At 39.9% G+C, this 19,586-nt stretch overlaps 1 long non-coding RNA gene across 1 annotated transcript in view; it reads right to left on the bottom strand.

Annotated features, from left to right (window-relative positions):
• Positions 1–19,586, bottom strand: part of LOC116446630 — a 146,499-nt gene that overhangs the window by 101,852 nt on the left and 25,061 nt on the right. The window lies entirely within an intron of this gene.

Raw genomic sequence — 19,586 nt, 5'->3', positions numbered from 1 at the left:
GAGAAGGTCAAATTGCTTTCAAACATTGTCTCCTTTTTTTAGGATAGATATCACTATGGCAGTGATAAATATTTTGTGAAAAATCTAAATAAGGCAGGCTGGATGTTGCATACTTACAACGGGTGTCACTAAAGAAGTTTTTTTTAAATTCCCCTAAGTGAAATTTCTAGGAAGGATTTTGGCAACTTTGTTAGTGTGGAAATCACCACGGGAAGCGCATTGGCCCCAAGGCGTTCGACGACCTACGATGTGTTCCCTGTCACCATGTCTGGCCCCTCTTCATATCAGCCTCTTCCTTTACATGAATTTTGAGGTGACAGAGGAATTGGTCATGCTCCTGTTTCTCAGCATTCTTTTCCAAAAAAAACTATCAAAACAAACCACTTTTTTAAAATTCTTTTTTGGCTAGTGACTCTTTTTTTTTTAATCTCTGGTTTGATGTTTGTCCACAAATGCAGAAGGAGACCTTGTGGCTCAGCAGATGGTCACCTTACATGTTTTCCTGAGGGTTGGAAAGGTTCAAGGAGGGAACCTCACACTCCTTCTCTGGATCCTGAGGTCCCCCTGGCCCGTTGACATCTACCATCTAATGCCTGATGACAGGGCAATGGAGACTGCATGTTTCAGCTGCATTTCTAACACTATCAAAGCCCCTTTTCCTTGTAACTGAACTGTTCTAATTATGCACATTTCCCTTTGCTGTACTCCTCAAGGTCTTGTCTCACCAAATGATGTAACTCTTGATTACAGCTCTTGTATTGAGCTTGTACAACGCGGCTGAAATACTCCTGAACACCTTGATGACAAGTACATGGATTTGCCTGGCAAAACAATAACCACGCTAAAGCTCTTTTAACATCCTGGTTCCTTTGCTGAAAGCATCTGCCTATACTGTCAATTCATCCTGTGCCTCTTGGGTGCCTGACTTCAGCATAAGCATGCAAGTCCTATAAATGAATACATGCCGCTGGGGGTAGCACTTACAGTAGAAGAGGATCGTCTCATGAGTGATAAGGGTGACAGAAGTGCAAAGCAGAGCTGAGTGGATCTGGCACTCACATTGCGAACAACACAGCATCCGTACGGGAAGATTTTCCCACAGAATGACATGCAATAATTTATTCTAAGCCCTTCCAACTTGTGTGTGGTTGTTTTTTTTTTTGATTTGGGATTTTTTTTTCTTCCCCTCCTCTGTGAAGTTTCTATCTTCTGCAGCTCTTCTCTAAATAACTATTTTAGATGCCACTGCTGAAATGAAATGCATCATTTGAAGGAAAACTAACCCTTCTGACCAAGTAAATAATTACTAGTCAACACTATCTCCATATAACTACATTCTACAAAAGAGCATCACTGAGAAAAAAGGGTGGGTTTTTATACTAAAATGGTCTACTATACAATGGTCTAAGGTAACAGTTTTAAAAAGACCCCATTTTTAACCAGAGATTATAAGCATACAAGTAAAATAAAAATATGCCTCACAAAGTTTTAAGCAGGAAATGCTGTTTTTCAATGACAACCCTGCACCGAGCATTTCAACTTCCTAAAGGTCAGAGCATGAAGGACTTCCAGATCCCCCAATGCTGTGCAGCACAGAGGAACAGAAAAGCTCTCATCCTGAGCCAGACGGGTTTCCCAACACATCCACTGTAATGTCTCCAACATCAGCCACCACCAGATGTTTCAGCAGATGCCAGAGCGGATGAAATCAAGGTGGCTGTGGGATACTCCTTGTCTTCTAGAGGAGATCAAACATATGACCTGGAACCAGATAGGTACAGGCACTGTGCCATCACCACTGAGAGCCATAAATCGCAGTGGGACATCCTCCCGTATGTTGCTGCCCTGACCAAAACCTCTGCTGGAATAGGTAAAATCCACTAATCCCAGGGTTTGAAGTCATAGTGGAAAAGTCTGAAGACTCCCTGGACATCTACAGACATCCCTTCTGTCTTTCCTCCAACTTTTCTTATCTCCCCTTCCCACCTAAATCCTCCCCCTGTTGCTGCTTAGCTGCATTGTTCAGCAATTTGGTAAAAATAGCTATAAACTAAAAAAACCCCACACATTGCTACACTTACCTGATACATAAAGTCCACAGACTAAAATTTACATATTTTACAAAGATGCGCAGTAGATTTTAAAAAACTTCCAGTCCGTTTAAATACAGACATTCAAGCAAAGGTAACAAAAACCTTATACCTTTTCCCTGGAAACTTTGCTAAGCCTCAGCCTTTGCTCACATGTCCATGAGACATGATCCTCTTGCCTCTTGCTGCCTGTTCTCCAGCTGTTGGTGGTTAGTGCAAAAGAAACAGGGAGTCCAATCCTGCTCTTCAAAACCTTTTTGCTTCATTCTCAGGCACCTTCTGCCTTCAGCAGCCTGGGCAGAGACTGGTTCTTAAACATGCTCCTTTAGACTAAAACTCCCTCCCAAAAAAGCACTGAAAGGAGATAAGCACTCAGAATTAGTCAGTTCACTTAGTCTTGATTTTCCTAGGCAGCAACCTCAAAATATAAGCACAGCCTTCAAAACACAATCTTGGAATGTCAATTAAAGGTCACCATTTTATTATTTTTAAACAAGCTAAGTAAGAGCCTTAAAAATTCCAAATGGAAAAGAAAGAGTAATGATGTAGCAGTTTGAACCATTTAACAAGTTTAAAATATGAAAATCCTTTAGAAGAAGGAAATCCATGTGGTGAATGACCAGCTCTCACCTTGGTGTAAAGCAGTGGGAAAGGGGAGGAAGAACTTTTTAGAAAAGTACTACAATATCTGCAATAATTGGTGGGTTTGAAAGGTGAGATTATCAGAGATGAGTCCACAACAGAGATCTGCTGTGGATTTAGCAGACAGATTCTCCGGGTGGTAAATCTCACAGCACAGAGCTACAGCACCATAAAAATCACACACAAACTTATATATATACAGCAGATTTTTTAAAAATTACCATAATTAACAAATAGGAGGAAACACAACAAAACTGGTTTGAGAAAGAGCCTGTGAGGTGCTGAGCAGGTCTGTTCCATCAGGTATCTGTGATGCTCCCAGGGCATTGCTGCAGGAGCATGTGATTCATTGCTCTGAGCGTACAGAGACTGTCTTAACAGATTTCCGTAATACATACGTGATTTAAAAACACACTTTCATTTAAAAGTTCGGTTTTTGTAAGCACATCAAAGCTTTGAAAATGTAGATTTATTGCTTTTGATAGTGCATATTAATAATATTGATATAATTACCACTATTCATATTTGAAGACTCACGAATACAAATTTTTCAAAGATTACTTGAAATTCAAAATGGGGAGTAAAGAGATCCATAATTTAGTGGGTAGAAGTGGGAGTCAAGTTTTCTGGAGCCTAATTTTCCCAGTGTTTAAATATTGCAGAGAATCAATGTAAAGCTTGAAATGAACTTTGGAAAAACTGTTCACTCCCTTTACTACACTTATCCAATACATAAACTCAATAGGCTAAAATTCATCTACTTTACAAAGATTTGGTGCAGCTTAATAGAGTGCTTTAAGATCTTGTGATGAAAGAGTGAACCCAAGTACAAAGCAATATAATAAAGATAGCACCATTAATTAGAATTATTAAAATTCATACACTAAAATCTATAATCTAAGCAGTAGGGACCAAGCTATTCATGGGTGTTTAAAATAAGGAAGAACATTAAGAATACTAATTTGGACAATTGAACCCGGCATACCAAAACTGTCCCTTTTGTTCTGTTTAGCCTTTGGGGAACAGATAAGTTCATACAGAAAAGAAGAATAAGCTGCTGTGTCTATTGTCTTTGATTTGGTTTTTAAGATGGTCAGTTAGTACTTAACAGCAAGTGCTAAAGAAAACTATTCATTTCTGGAGCAACCAGTGGTGTGATGGGGTAAAAATGGCTTTTTTTTTCATTTAGAAGGAGAACAACACTCTTGCTGTCACAGGAGGTGGCTGATGAGGAGATGAGGCCGAGCGAGGAGATGTTTGGATGGGGCTCTGAGCATCCTGGTCTAGTGGAAGATAACAGGGGCTGGAATGAGATGATCTTTAACCCAAATCATTCTGTGAATATATAGGTGCCAGTGAGAGCCACAGTCCATGCACAAGCCAGCTCCTTGTGCCTCAGTTTTCAGACTTCCACCCTCCTTGCCAATGCCTTCAAGAGAAAAAACACTGGGAGCCTTCACATGCAGTTTGCCTAAGCCACACCTAGTCTGGAGAGATGAAGAGCTGCTGTGAGTGTGCTCCTCTATGTCCCATCCTGCCATCTCCATCCAGACAAACCTTGCTCTAGCAGACAAACTTACACATGCAAAGCTCTGCTTGGAGGCAGCAGGGTTGTCCAGCAACACAGGTGTCCAAAATAAGCTACAACAATGGCCACATCAGATCTGCTGCCAGCCTGGGGACTGTGACTAACTTGCGCATACATTTGCATAAGTTATATAAAAATGAATGTATAAAGTTATATTTATCTGTACTTGTATCTTCTTTGATATGAGTGGATGTTGCTTGTCCACCCACAGTAAAAACTTACAATTTTGTAGGCTTATAAATACAGAGAGCAAGAGAGCAAATTACAACAGATTTCTCCTAGGTTACACTTCAGATGTTCTTCAGAGGAGTGGAGTTGTGGACAGCAGTGAGGGCTTGTAGCACATCAACAAATTGGCCACCATTGTGGCACCATTTGCAGTGCTCGTGTTCCCATGAATAATGGAATTGGTGTGATAAATAACTTCAGTCCTTCACCTTTATTCCCCAATGCATCCAAGGTCCTTGCACCAACCCCATGAGTTACAGTTCTCTGCCTGCACTCCCTCTTGCTCTATCCCATCCCAAACTGGACACAAATGTGGGAAACCATGGTCTGAGCCAAATCCCACTGGAAGTTGGTGGGAGTTTTCTTGTTGACTTCAAAGGGAGCTGGAGCAGGTCCTCACTGCATAGCAAAAAAGATGTTCATCGAGATTTATAAACATGATTTTTTGTTCATCTTTTTACTGCCTAACTTCATAATCTCAGTTTCCTGGACTGATGCCATGGATTGCTGTTCTGTTGCTGATTTACAATAAACAGAAGAAAAACTCTGCAAACATATATTTTACTGCCAGTAACACACACTTCAAATTCCTTCTGTATTTTCAATGAAAAAAAAAAATTACTAAAAAGATCTAGAGAAAGTACAGTATCTGGCTTAATCCCTAATTGAAGAAGAGTAGATTGTTATGGAGACACAAATTATATTGTACATAATGAATTTCATCAGAATACAAATATAACAATATTGCTTTTTTGCCTTTCAACTAGGGAACATCCTATTTTAAACTTGGGAATCATTTAGCTTTCAGATTTCTCAAAGTATTTGCAAGGAGACTTGGAATTTCAAAGTAATTGCAAGGGTATGTGAAGCTCAAATCCAGCTTAATGACAAAGGGGGAGAGAAACCAAGAAATCTTAATTAGCGTAACCAGCAATAACTAGATTCAGTTTCTGGGTGAACAGTGTCAGATTAGTACAAGGAAACAAAACATTCATTTAGGAAATATCAAGGTTTTGTGGGAAGGAAGAAAAAACAGTTTGGGAGATCTTAAGTTCAAGTTGCCATTACCCCTCTGAAACATCAGTGCTCAAATTGTCCAAGATAACAAAATGACTGAACTTTCCTCATTGAGATTAGTTTGATTTATCATTAAATTTTTGCTTCAAAAGTTGCACCATGGATACACCTAATGTATTTAGTCTTAAGAAGAGAATTAGGAAGGAAAAGTCCCACTAAAATATGATTAATCCCTACCTATGTACAGATTTACAAACAATTCTCCAGGGAACGTAAACTCCTGGGTAGCTGCCTCAGCATATAGAGATATATTTGTAGTTGTTGTTATTCCATGCCCATGCTCTGATCTTTGTAAACACAGGATTAATGAGTTTTCTTGAAACTTTCATTGTGTATCCAACTGAACAAGAACATCTTCTTTGGGTAACACAATATAAATTACCTAATTAAGACACATGATCTGTGTAATAAACCCACATATATAAAACATATGCAGCAAAGAGTTTTTCAGTCCAAATGTGTCAATAGATTTTTTTTTTTTTTCCAATTCAAGGGAAGAAAAGTATGCCACATGTAGACTAACAGTCTCCCAAATTTCCTTTTTCTTTTTTCTTTCAATTACGAGAGCATTGTCGTTACACAAGTCTAAAGCAGAGCTCCTCATGCTGGGAGATTTGTGATTTATTTTCAGATTTTAACCGAAAAATGCATGATATGTTCCACTTTAAGAGCTGATACATATCTATGATGTTTTAAACGTGTACAGTAGCACTATAGATCATTCTATACCATCATTACGATTATTGCTGAATAAAAAATTAGCACATAGAATGCCAACAGCTCGAAGCTCCAAAGTAAGAATGTGATCCTTGTGTACATAAAATGGAGGATAATACAGCAGCAGAGTGTTGCTGTCTCCTCAGTGTACAGCACCGGGGACACTATTTGAAAACAAACAAAAAAACCCCCACAAAACTAAACCCAAAAATACTCAGTTCTGCATAGAACACAATAAACTGTCTGGCAAAACCACTGGAATTAACTCAGGGGGAAAAAAAAAGTCAAAAAACTACCATTTTTAAGAAACATTACAGATTTAAACTCCACCTGTTTCATTTACAAAAGAGAAGGATTTTGATAAAAGTTAAATTTGCTGAAGCATAAGTAGTAAGAATCAAATTCTGAAGGTCAGAGGAGTAAAGAAATGTAAGAGAGAAATATTTTTTATACTGAAAAAAATCTACCATAGAACAACATATTAAAATTTGGTTTTTTCCAAGGAAGAATATATCTCAAGCTGAGTCTTTGGGAACTACTTAAGCTGAAGCATAAATTGGAAATATCATGGTGATATTAATGAACAAAGCTCTATGGCCTATAGATCAAGGGGTCAGACCAGTCCCTTCTGACCTTTAAATATAAGAGCAGCATTTTATTTAGGGCTTCTACTCCTTGTGTTCTCTTAGTCCTGAGAATTCCCAGTCACAATTAAACTCTGCATCATGCAAGATCCCGAGCAAACAGACACATTTCATGAGCTGTCCCCAAGAGTCTACAGCCTTTAAGCTCAGTTTTACAACTTGCAGTGCATGAAGTTCCACACAAACGGGATCATTTTCCCTAATTCAGTGATAACACAATACTGACTTTTATTAAAATGGTATTTCTTTCATTTTGCCATCACGATATTTGGGAGTTCGACTGCATTCCTAGCTAAGTGGCCTATTCTGTTTTACTCATAAATTGCCATTTAAAATTCCCAAGTTTATTAACTTTAAACTCCTGGTTCCAGCTATTTGAGATGACAAGGCAGAAGGCAGGCAAGGGCCCTGTGATAGAACATGACATGTACATGTTCCTGGAGAATATACTGGAGACTCCTCTCTTTAATCTGACCTCTCCAACACAGAAATGCTCATTACGTTGGCCAGACAGATTATTTTCATGTTTTAAGGCCTCAAAAGTTTCCAAGCTATCCAGGAAAATATTTACTAATGATCATTTTGGCATATCTGAGCTAACGGGGTGTCCCAGCTTCAGTTATAGGATCACAGAATGGTTTGGGGTGGAAGTGACCTGAAAGATTATCTTGTTAGAGCACCCTGCCATGGGAAGGGTCACCTTCCACTCTCCCAGGTTGCTCCAAGGCGTGTTGAACCTGGCCTTGGACACTTCCAGGGGTGGAGCAGCCACAGCTTCTCTGGGCAGCCAGTGCCAGGGCTTCACCACCCTTACAGGCAAGAATTTCTTCCTAATCTCTAACCTAAACCTGCTCTCTATCAGTGGGAAGCCATTCCCTGTGTCCTGTCCCTCCATGCCTTGTCCCCAGTCCCTCTCCAGCTCTCCTGGAGCCCCTTCAGGCTCTGCAAGGGGCTCTGAGGTCTCCCTGGAGCCTTCCCTTCTCCAGGTGAGCACGCACAGCTCTCCCAGCCTGGCTCCAGAGCAGAGGAGCTCCAGCCTTGGAGCAGCTCCACGGTGTCCTCTGGACTCTCTCCAGCAGCTCCGCATCCTCTCACATTGGGGACCCCCTAGCTGGATTCAGTCCCCATCTGTTGGAACAGCCACATTTTCTGCTGTCCCTTGGAGGTCTCGTGCTGATGAACGTGCTTCTGGCTACTGGCCAGAAGCTGCACACACCATGTTTAAGCAGCGCAGTTCGTGTCCCCGGAATTGTTGTATTTCTGCTCACCACAATAGTTACTAAAAGCTTGTGCTCCAGACTGGTGGGATTCAGCTTCAATTTTTAGCACACTATTTTCACTGCATCCTACACCCAGCCACAGCTTATCTATCATTTGATTCTGACAGATACATATTTTATATTTTGACAAGCTGCCCACTTGACTGCTTTCCTGTGACATCATCTTATCTCTGAATGTACCAACCTGTTAATAACTTCATTTTCTGGTTGAATTTTTCCAAATTAAATTAAGCAGGCGAAACATGTTAAGCTCACCAAGTCCTCTTAACACTTCTGCTGAAGGGCATCCTCTGATAGCTTGATTTTGAAAAGGGCAGCACACAACCTGTTCAGACAGGGATCTGGTCCAAAATATCAGGTTTCTGGAAGGTATAAGATTTCTCCCTCAGCTAAGAAATGTAAAAAGGACAAAACACACAACTTAAAAACAAAAATTAAACTTTTACCATCTGATAACTGATATTCTAAAAATTATGTCATTATTTAATGGTAGTTGAAGAAAACTCTTATGAGATAAAAAGAAGCAATAAAATCTAACAAACTAATTTTCAGGTTTTCTGTTGTAGATAGAAAGATGGAAGTTAGGTATTGTTCAGTGGTAGCATGAAATAATTTTCTCTCTATCTTGTGACAATAAAAATCAGCAGAAACTTTTCCTTCATGTTAATTAAAACAATTTTAGGGAAAAAAATCTTCTTCCTGAATATACATATAGTATAGTAGTAATTAAATATGGGCACTTTCATACTTATCTTATTCCATAATTAGCTTTTCTGTGGAAGCAATACTGCACTGGACAAGAAATCACAAGACAGTGACAAAATTTAATTGGATAACACGGACACAAAATCAGAAAACCAGGCTATTTTCCCAGCTGTGGAGCTCAGAACATTCCTTCCCATTCTGTGCCTCAGTCTGCTGCCATTTAAATTGAAAATGCTGCACCAAGAGAAGGAAAATCAATATGAAAACATAGCACAAGTTATTTTTTTCCCAGTTGTGTTACAATGCGAAACAGGGCACTCTTGGTTCCTAAAGGTTTTCAGTGCACTTGGGTTGTTTCAGAAACAAAGTTTGGCATTCACAGAGCCACAATCACAATTCCTGACCCACTTGGCTACTGGTAGTAAAGGAGGAGTCCAGAGGAGCAGAGCCACTCCATGCCCAGAGGTGAATCAGCATCTCTGGCCATCATCCCATCCTGGGGACAGTCCCAGTCATGGACCTCTGCACTCCAGACACACCCTGCCTCAGAGAAAGGGTTTTGGCACATACCCACACAAAGCCACCAGGACCATGACAAGGAGAAAGCCCAAAAGCCCAACAGGTTCAGCACCAGAAAGGAGCCCAAGGTCTCCAATCCCTTCATTTTCACTGTGTACCTACAGCCTGCTCTGCACTGAGGGGAGGGATGATGAGCTGAGAGAAAGGCTGCTAATATTCCCCTGGACTTACACCTTTGAAAGCCTGCTCAGAGACCTGAACTGTGCAAAATAAATTACCTCTACAGTGGGACTTCATTAGCATTTACAGATTGCAGTGCTTGACATACCTGAAACTTTCCACTTAGGGCTAAAATCCTCACTCCAGAAAATTCAAGGGGAGTGTAACTTTTGGCTTTAACAGGGTGTCAGACTCCAACAGGGGGTTCTGAGAACACAGTGGATCTCATTGGGCTTTTTACCAGCAACCTTTAAAGATACTAAGTGTGAGCAATGCCACCCACCACTGGAGAAAGTGGCAAGAATGTGCCGGAGCCTGCCAGACCTCCCCAAGCCCAGGACTTCCCTACCCCACTTTTCTCCGCTATGAACTTCTAAACCAACTTTATATTTATTGGAAAACACATTAAGACTCAAAAACCTGAGTTGTAATACATACTTTTTCTTACCAACACTAAAACAAATTTCTGACTGTGCTTACACCAGCCTGATCCCATCCATCATGTTCCTGTAACAACCCAGTTTAAAATCATTGAGGGTTTTGCCTAGAAAGGAAGTTCAGACCTGAGGCAGAAGAAAGCTAGGATCAGAGACCAGCTACAGAAAAGACTTTTAGGCAGTGATCTACTACTGGGTAGCCACGTGCAGCATCCAAAATATGTTTGTTTTATTGAGGAGTGGAAAAACCAATCTGTAACTTCAAATTGTTTAAAATAGATTTAATTAGAACTAATACAAATGCATCTTTCCTACATGGTTGATCTAATCAACAGTGGCAGGTTTAATTACAAGCCTATTTAAGGTGAACATATTGCATTACCGTGGAAAAGATGCATTATTTTACATTGTAGGTGTACCTCCTGCTTCTCTATCCGTCACAAAAGCAGTGCCTTTAATAGCTGTTAATGTAATGTCTTTTTCCAGGCTCCATTTTTTTTAAGTTTTTAAGCAGAATCCAATGGAATCCAACCCAAATCTAATAATTGCAATCTATTTTGTATTTTTTTCTTGCTATTTAGTTTTCACCACAAAGAAAATGACAGGTCTAATATGAGGCTCCTGAAATGTAGTTACATCTAAGCTTCAGCGCTCCAGAGCACATAAAATAAATATATGATCAATGAAATGAAACATGACAAAATGCTTCATATTGATGTTATTTTTCTTTTCAAAACGTCTTTTATGGTTAATGCCCTCAGTCACTTTTTCCATACATTTTCTTTTTTTGTAATATATAGCTTTCCTAGTTCTGATTTCAAGTTCAGGGTGCCTGGGGAGAATTGGAAGATTTCTTCAAACCAAGACTGTTCCTTCAGCCTTTCACATGAGAAAATTGTTAGGCGCATTAAAGTATTCCTGACTATGTTGCATTCCTTTGTTCAGAGTGAGTTTTGGGAACACATCCTTTTCTCATTATATTTCCATAAAATATATTTGATCTATTCTATTCTTAGAATACCTCTGATGTGGTCTGTGAATGGAGCACAGTATAAAAATATTTCTTTTTTTTTTTTATACGAGACAAAATGTTTCCATTTCTTAGACACATAAAAAGTCACTGTATAGCACTCCACGAAAGTAAAACTTTACAGAGAGTGTTGGTGCAACTCGGCACAGACCTCAACAGCAATCCATCCTCACAGCATCCAGTTGTAACTTGGAGCCTCGTCAAATCCACAGTGACAGAGGGAGAAAGAGGGAGAGGAACAGAAAAAAAGAAAGAAATAGAGGAAGAACGAGACCTGGATGATACTACTGGGAAGCGAGTTTATATTTAGAAGCACAGAAAGATGTTAACCATGTGCCTGCCAGAAAAAAAAAAAAATCTACCCTAATTGTGGTTGACAGTAAAATCACCTTTGGAAAAAGTCTTAAACTTTCAGAGCACAACCCAAGACATTCCCAAATGCAGGCAGATATTTGAAATGGTCCCACAGACAGAGCATTGCAGCAATTTTGGAGTTTTTCCCTCTTCACTTCCCTATCTGCTGATTGTTTTTTTCCTTCAGGACCTTGAGAAACATGGAGTAGCAGCCACTGAGCTTTTCTGCAGCTCAGGCTTGGCTTGGCTGTTTATTGCTACACCCATAAAATTATGGTTTTGATCAATCCCTTCCAGAGCCCTTTCATTCTCTGAAGTTTTCCGTTCGGGCCAGGAGCGCTGCTCCAATCTGACATGCTGGAAACACGAGGACCGGGAACAGGTCTGGACTCAGCCCGGTCCAGAGGGGAGTGAGATGCCTCCGCCACACGTGCCCCCGATTCTCCCTCCAGGAATGTCATCTGATGGGAGCTGGGAGCCTGCAGCAGCCCAGCTGCGCTGGGTACTGACCACAAATGACTTAATCCCCAGCATAAACAAGGCCTAACGTTCAAACTCATCTGCTGATTCCCTCACAGCTTCCTACTCACAGTTCACGGGAGATGACTTCTCCTGGTTCCCACGACTGGGGAGTCAGGATCAAAGGCTTGAAGAAAGAAGAGTATAAGGCTTTTTCTGGGTTTATTTTTCTCTTTTTCTTTTTTTTTTTTCTTTAAACTCAGGTTGCAAAAGTCTTTGCTTCAGTCTGCTGAGGTGTTTAAAAAAAAAAAAGTATAAAATTTTAAGCAGTAACTGGCTCGTGTAGGTACAGGCAGCAGTGACTGCATGGGGTGCAATTTGTGCCTCTCACTATCCTCAAAATTTCTTATATTTATTGTTGGTGTTTAAGGGACAAACTGGCATTCCCTCTATTTGAGTAGCCATGGGAAGTCTTCAAATGGCTGAGCCAGAAAGTAAATGAGGTAGGGGCCTTTGATATGTTGCTTCATTTTTTAAAGTCTCATTAGAACAGACAAATATTAGAGAAAAATGATGTCAACAAAAAGGTAAAATCAGTGAACAACTTTTTTTTTTTTTAATTACTCTATTTCATTTTAGAGGAGTAAATATAGTTTAGGGTCTCAAAATCAGACTGGTGGTGTCTGCCTGAGAGCCTTCTGTGTATCAACAGCACAAAACATCTGCCTGGTCCTGCACAAACAGCAGAGCCTGGAAATGTGGGAATTATTCACGTAGGTGTGCTGGCAGGGTTGTGTCATCTACCCCATAATGCACCTGGTAGCTATCGCTTTTACTTTAAAGATCACTAAAACTCAGCTAATAAAATTTAAAAAGAAAATCATATAAAGTGACATATAAGCAGGTTTCACATGTGAGTAAAAAAGCTGTAGCGTGTTCTTCCACACATGAAACATACATTCACTTTTATCAGGCTTTTCCCAATTAAACTAATGGAAAACATGCACTACCTAAAAAAAATATTTAAAAAAATCCCTCAAACCAAACTCACCCACATTAATAAGTACTGCATGCATAGAAGGATCATTCTGGCACAGGATGTTTTGCTCCCCTCTATGAAATTTTCTTGGGTAACATTCAACATCACACTGTTCACAGATTTCCACACATAAAGGACTTATACGAGGGCAAGTTTTTTTCTGCTAGGAACTCTCCATTTCCAGCAGTTATTTTAATTGCCATGTGGCACTTCTGTCCCTTCAGCACCCTTGGCTCTGCTATTGCCACCCCAAAGGCCTCAGCACTGCAGGCAGATCCAGGTTCCAGGCAGGTGGTCTGTATTATATGGGTAGGGAACACTACTTCTTATCACTGAGAGTAGATCTGTGAGCACTGCTGATACTGACAGGAGCCAAGACCACCCCAAGCACAAACCTTCTGGATGAACTACTCCATCAAAGTGATGCAAAGCAACCTGAAAAATTTAAGTTAAGCAATTAAAGGCACAATAACTTATCACATAAAGATGTTAGTGTGAACTCCCCTTGTCACTGTGTGGCTGAATTTTCAACATCCAGAGTCACAGACTATCTTGAGCTGGAAGAACCCAATCAAAGTCCATTTTCTCCACTAAAGAGCCCCATGAGCTCCTGTCCTCACTACAAGGAGCTGAAGAATCTGTGTGTGATGGACAACATCTCCCTACTATATCTCAGCTTCATAGCCATGCCCCTGACCACCTTTGCCCACCATCAGCTCTTCCAAAGTTCTCCATTCCCCAGGTGCCCCTTCACAATGTCTGGCCACACACGTTGAGTACAAGAAGATGCAAGGATAACACCTCAAGTGAGAACATCCCAATGCATTCTTATGGGTGAGGCTTTCTCCACTTCAAAGAAAACAACAACTCTCAACCGTGCATCCAGAATAAAAATAAAAGAAAGAATCATGTGCTTGGCTTCCCCCAAAGTACAGGGAGTTTGGAATGCTGGGATCAGGACAGCTTCACCCTCTCAGTTTCCCCCAGCACCTGCTGCACATCTACTGCTGTGTTAGGAACAGGCCAGTGACAGAGCGAGCACTTTGCTTATTGATATTTCTTCCTATCAGCTCAGTGATCTACAGGATCAATCTCTTAATTTGCAGCATCTTTTAAGCATGTCAGAGATCAGAAATGAGCCATAGCTTGGTTCTTAATAAGTTTCTGTATAAATCACTGCCTGATTAAAAACAAAACATAGTATCCTCCAGTAATGATCAAATTCTACAGTATAGCAATGTTAATGACCCTTTACTGTGGAACACTGAAATATTTTTATAATAAAGGTTATGACTTGCATTGTATTTATTGTAAGCAAGGGGTTTATATTCTAAAAAATCAATATTTTAATATGTAACACCTTAATATATGACCTTCCTATGGCTACATTTCAAAGGCAATGTGTGTGTTCCATTTAACTTTTTTTCTTACAAAAGGAAAAAGGCCTGCTCTCCAGAAAGTTGTAAATGTTCTAGAAAGCCTGTTAATTGTGAAATCCTGCAAACTGAAGTTTGTTTAGGGTGAGGGGAAGCTGATTTTCAGCAAATTGCCTTTGTTTCAGATGCACCCGTCCTTGTGTCAGCACGCCAGCATGTCATGCCTGGTTACATGTGTCTTGTTGGGTTAAAATGATGTTCCTGACATACCCAGGCTCGCTGCCCCATCTCCATTATGTGTCAGGCTGCCCATTTGAAGAGCATTAGATTTTAATTTCCGTACTCTTGGCATCACATGGGTTTGCCAACCAGAGAGCACGACTGATGCCCTCTTCCGTCACTGGTCCCAGTAGAGACGGCCCAGCGAGGCTCCTGCACCCACCAGGCCTCCAAACACACTTAAATCATCCATGGCAGTAGTCCAAGCAGGGAGGAGAGGCTGTACAATAAACAGCTGTGTCAGCTGAACACGACAGTGAGGCTTGGCTGTTCCTTTCCCAGAGCCCTCCCTGAAAGCCCTGCTGCTCAAACAAGAAATAACCAATGCTTATGTTTAACACCTGTACTGGACTGGCAGGAAGATGGTGTGCAAAACTTCATGGCTAACCAGCAGTTAGTGTAAATAAATTAAACATATGTGGGCTTTGGTCCCACTGAAAGCAACCTGGTATCGTTGTTCTAGGATTCTTGTTCCACAACACAGCTCTCATAGAGCTCTCAAACTCAGACACACATCAGTCTCCACTATTAACATTTGCTTCTGGTAAATTCATGCAAATTCATCCAAATATTTTGCCTCTCTTCCTCTGAAATCCTGTTATAATCAGCCCAGTACACAGGGCTGACTTTGGGATAGCCAGGCATCATTCTTAAACAGATGCTTCCTTACAAGGGCATTTTGAATTTCTTTTCCTTCTTACATACCAGTGTTGAAATGTCACAACTCTCATCAAAAGGCTGAAGACTTAAATGTGTATTTTGACAAAATGGTAACTTTTTCCTCTTTATTCTGGGTATAAAATTGATAAAAACCATAGCATCAAGTTTTTATGGGGCTACCCTGATAATACGACAAGTGTCCAACAAACATTTGTGCATTAGAGGTACAATTTTTTAGTTCCCCCTTAAACCAGAGCACAGGGTAGAGGCCTTGTGTAAAATGCTTTGTGATAGAGATGGGTATAGCTTCCACAAACACCCAACCTTTGCCTTAAATGTGCCCTCTCCACACATTTGACAGCCAAAAATGGAAGTTTCCTTGAGTAAGGTGGTCTAGAGAACATCTCATATAAAGCTGCAGAGCCCTCAGCAGAACAGCAACGATTTAACTTTCTCAGTTCCTGCACCAGAACTACCTCCCCTCTGGGAAAAGGACCCTAGACCTTGGAAATTTACATTATACATTATTTATAGAAGCAAAAAAGTAAAGCAAACATGTTCATTAAGTGAAGACTTTTGTACAGCTGACTTTGCAAGTATGATCCATGTTTGGGTCTTGAGCTGAAATACTTCAAACCTGACAGAAACCAATTTTATAAAAGCAAGAAGTAACAAAGCAATGAATAATTAAGCTATCAAACACAGCTACATCACAAATCAATGTTTCTCCAGCAGCAGCAGTTGATGTACACTGTATTATCTCACACACTTGAAGAAAGTACCAGATATTACTTGTTGCTGCAAAATTCTGACAGCAAACCCCGACTTTTCAAGCTGATATAAGTAGTGACATGTATATGACAGGTGATCATAAAGGTACTTAAGCAGTTAAAAAAATGTATAAGTCTGAAAATGTCATCCAATGACAAGAGCCACACTGGGCTACACTTTATACTTGATAATTTAAATTATAACTTTTCCTTATTACAAGGCTCCCTATTTCTGCAAACCAATCCCCTACCCCCATTATTCAACTGTGCAGTTTGTGACATGTGAAGACCCTGAGATAACTTGGGGTTCTAACCTGGGGCTTTTTGAACTGCAGCAGAAGTTTTCTGAAGAATATTTGAAAGGCAAATTTGTTATTCTGAATCTAAACATGTTTTTATTTTAATTGAAATTGACTGCTTTACATCTTGCAGCATTCCGAAAAATAATAAACATCTGAGACTTGCTGCCTCTTTAGCTGGACAGGTTTCCCACAGCTGAATCCTTTGATGATACTCTTTAGACTTTCTATTTTAGGAAGTTATCCCTTTCTGCTTCTCTCTGGAGGCAAACTCTTTTGCTGTCCTGCCAATCTTCCTCTTGACCTCTCTGTCCTGTGTACTTGGCCCTCCCATCTCTTTTCCAAAGTCCTCTCTCTCTCCTTCCACACTGTTAGACCTTCTTAATTTCCAGTGACTGTAATTATCCCTTAATTGCCAGAAAACCTCTTCTTCTGCCCTGACTACCAAACTGTTTAATCTCCTAGCCCTTGTTTGCTTTCCCTGGAATATTTCTCCAATTTTCAGAGAAGGTGTACTACCAAGACCACCCCATGTATTTGCACCACTGTAGCAGCCAATATTGATACAACTGGATGTATTAACTGCAAGGAACTACACAGAGCAGTAAAAATCTCTGTTATTCTGACACTGAAGTTACATGTAAACACTGAACTTAATTGCACATCAAGAGGAAATTATTTTTCAAGTGCTATAATTTCAAATCAATCCCTAATTTCCAAACTAAAATATTATGTTTAAGAACACATAGAGATGTACTGGAGACCACCTTTCTTTCTGTAGAGGTCTGTTCAGTAAACACCTCTCTGCCACGAGCACCATAAAAAATGGAAATATGGTTAGATCAGCTGCTTTGCTGTGTTTTGTGTAAGCTCCCTGTTATTTGTTGCAATGGCTGCAAGAAAGCAAGCAAAACCCTCTCCTCAGCACACACATTGACATATTTCTTCATGAAAACTACAACTCTGATTAAAGATTTTTTTTATCAGATCCCTCCATGCCTTTTGTCAGACCAAGAAGAACTTTCCATGCCTAAGGATGACGGGAGAGTGCTCATTTTGGCCTTGGACAAAGACCTTATTTATAGGCACACATAATTCTCTACCAGTTACAGCATTATATCTCTATCTGCTCCAGTCAGATTAATATTAAAACATGACAACACTGTCATTCAAATGCTTCAGGCTTGATTACCATAGTTCTCACAGTCGGAAGCCACTGACTTTAAAAGAATTACAAATCTTTCAGAGCACAGCAAAACCAGAAGCAGAGGCGACCTCCAAGCCCATCATCCTCACACACAGCCCTCCTCCCATTAAATATCGTGCTAGATACTTCATTTCATTTCGAGTTCTCAAAACCCTCAGAGGGACAGAGCAGCTCTACAAGCTCCTTCACCCAGCATGAACACCTGAGAATTGCCTTCAAACAGGAACACAGCAGAGAATCAAACTTGTGGAGACAGATTAAGTGGCTCAGGAAACAAAGAGACTCACTCCTAAAAATATAGCAATGATTAGAATACCAGCATTTCTAAAAGCTACTAATAAATCTTGCTTTATTGACCTACAGCAGGCTCACAAAAATAACACCATAAAAGAGACAGCTCCACAACCCTTCTACATAGACTGGGGCAAAAAGGAATAAATGCTTTCTTTGCAAAATTTTGAAACAAGTAAATTGATAAAAACGATCGTGAAGTTAGCCAAAAAACTTTAAAATATTCTGCTTGCTTGATGTACACTCTCCTTAATAGCAGGATATCATGTTGGGCTTAGAACATTTCAGCTTACAAACTCTTCTCGACCTCAGATCTGTAAAGTCTTAAAACCCTCTGGTTTTGAGTGCCTTCAAATCTGTCCTTGTACCAGTTCTTACCTGACAAAGGTACTGATCCTAACATTCATGTTCACATTTTATGCAGTGAAGTAGAACAGCTTTCAATTTAGGGAATAAAACACCCTCCAGCTGAAGAAAATTCTCACATTACAGTATGTTAAGAAGAATCTACTTCAATTGTGGTCAGTTGTCATGGAGAAAGAAGGAGGGGGGAAAAAAAGTATATTCCCATGTGAAAACCTTTCTCAGTTAGGAAAAAGAAAAAATAAAAAAAGAAGAAAAACACAAACGAAACCTCAACTCCCCTCCTTCCTGCGCTTGACATTTTATGCAAAGTAGGTGAATCTGGAATGAGAGATCATTTAAAAAATACTCATTATGCTATTTACGTACAGAAATGTGGTTGTGTAAAAGTATAACAGGAATGCATTCACAATTGGTTTAAGTAATTTTCTCTTGGCAAACCACCATAAAAAACGGGCGTCATGGCGCCACCAGAATCCTAAATTGTGGTGGAGAATCATCAGTACACATGGCATTAATCTCTGTCTCCTTGCAGGAGACACCCTTGCCTGCATTGCTGGACTGTCTCTTAAATCTAAGACGTTGTAACTTGAGTTTAAAATGACACTATAAATAAGATACACTCTCCCTCCCCACCAAAAAAATTACCCACTTTATTAAAAAGACACATATTTCAGACAGTTTATTCCTGTTGGAGCTTTTCATTGCCCAAGAACACCGAAAACGCAATACTAATGGGTTAATAATAGATCATGTAATCCTCAGCATTCACTTTGGACATGATTCAGACTACTGAGAGACTTTTTAAATATATACATATAATTAGTTAACCCGTTGGTATTACATTCTTGCTACTTTGGATTGATCACAAGGCTGTAGGGATCTCATTATACCATCCCAGTTTATTTTCCCCAGTGACTGAGAACGCTTAGCTGTCTTTTAATATCTTACTATTAATCGCTTACCAAGTTTTCAAATCTTTTTCCTTCTTCCAAATTTAGGCAGAGTTTTGTTAATAGAGCAATTTAAAATATCACCATTCTCCCTGCAAATTTCTCCGTGGCATGTAAACATTGTTAAAATGTTCTACCAGATGAAATTCATGTCTTTTAAAGGAAACTGTGTCTCTATTTTGGTGGAGAAAAAAAAAAAAAAAAAAAAAGAATGATAGTTTGGGAACACCCACTCAAGATAAAATAAGGATTCTGGAAGATTTCCTGCGGGGGTTAATGGAGGCCAGGCCAATGGTAACTGACCTTGAAGTCCCCAGATGAAGCTTCGTGTTTCTCCTCAAATTATTTCTGTTGAGTTTT

The sequence above is a fragment of the Corvus moneduloides genome, chromosome 7, assembly GCF_009650955.1.
Source record: "Corvus moneduloides isolate bCorMon1 chromosome 7, bCorMon1.pri, whole genome shotgun sequence".
NCBI classification, from domain to species: domain Eukaryota; kingdom Metazoa; phylum Chordata; class Aves; order Passeriformes; family Corvidae; genus Corvus; species Corvus moneduloides.
This window is presented reverse-complemented; position numbering and strand designations above follow the sequence as displayed.